The following is a 1165-nucleotide window of genomic DNA, read 5'->3' as shown; positions in this document are numbered from 1 at the left end:
TTACACACCCAACATGGTTACAACAAGTAAAATGAAAGAAAAAATGTGGAAGGCAAATCAAGTTTCCAAAGTTTTCAGATCCTGGTTGAAGCACATTTTAGTACATTCCCGATACTAGTTTTCCACTCCCTCTTATTTTTTTTTTATTGTTTTTTTTTCCTTTTGTGAGAGGGAAGGGTGCATTTTGTAGGAAAAAATATAAATACGCAGCATAATCACCAGAACTGCCAAGACGTTTATAGTCAACATCAGAATAAGTCAGTATTGTAAAAACAAAAGAAATTATACTAAGTTAAGTTACCCTAAGGCAAGGAAATATTTAGTAATTCGAGCAAATCTCCTCATCTGATAGCGAAGAGAATTTCAGAAAATAAACGAACATAATCTTGTTCACCTCTTATGCAAAATTTCTGGCCTTATACCTGTATAAGAAATCAATATTAGCTGTGAGTACTGAATGTGTTCGGTAAAATACTGCTACTATTATTGTTTGTGAATAACAATGCATCTCAAAAACTAGGCATTGCGTTAGCGCTGATTCTGTTAGCTGGTATTCTTTTAATAATCCTATATTATTTACCAGTTCTTCTGTATATCCATCCCCACCACCGCCTCCAATTGCGAATAAAATACCTGATTTCTTTGAACACTGAAAAAAATAACAAGAAGACAAGAACTGCCGTTTCTATGGCAACAATCAGCGTTCTGCATTGTTAAGAAAACATAGCATGTAAGCACATACACTCACAGAAACGCGTACATATATATATGAAAGTATATATGCATATATGTATATGCATGCTTATAGACACACCCGAACACACACATACATGCAAGCAGGGATGAAGAGATATTTGTTTACAGGTTTTTGTGCCAAACATATATAGACCATTAAAGAAGCCGATAGATAATTACATGCGCGTGCATGCGATTCTGTATGCGGTAACAAATAAATTTCTGTATAACAGTGCGCCTCGCTTCGCAAACGTGTGATGTCAGGTTCAGTCCCAACGCGCACTTACTTCAGCAAATGCCTGCTACTATAGCCACGGACTGACCAAGGTATGCTGGGTGGATTTCGCAGAGAGAAACAGTGGAGAAGCCCATCGTGTGTGTATATATATATATATGTATATATGTGTGTTTGCGTGTGTGTGTCTGTGTG

The sequence above is a fragment of the Octopus bimaculoides genome, chromosome 4 (genome assembly GCF_001194135.2).
Source record: "Octopus bimaculoides isolate UCB-OBI-ISO-001 chromosome 4, ASM119413v2, whole genome shotgun sequence".
Taxonomy (NCBI): domain Eukaryota; kingdom Metazoa; phylum Mollusca; class Cephalopoda; order Octopoda; family Octopodidae; genus Octopus; species Octopus bimaculoides.
This window is presented reverse-complemented; position numbering follows the sequence as displayed.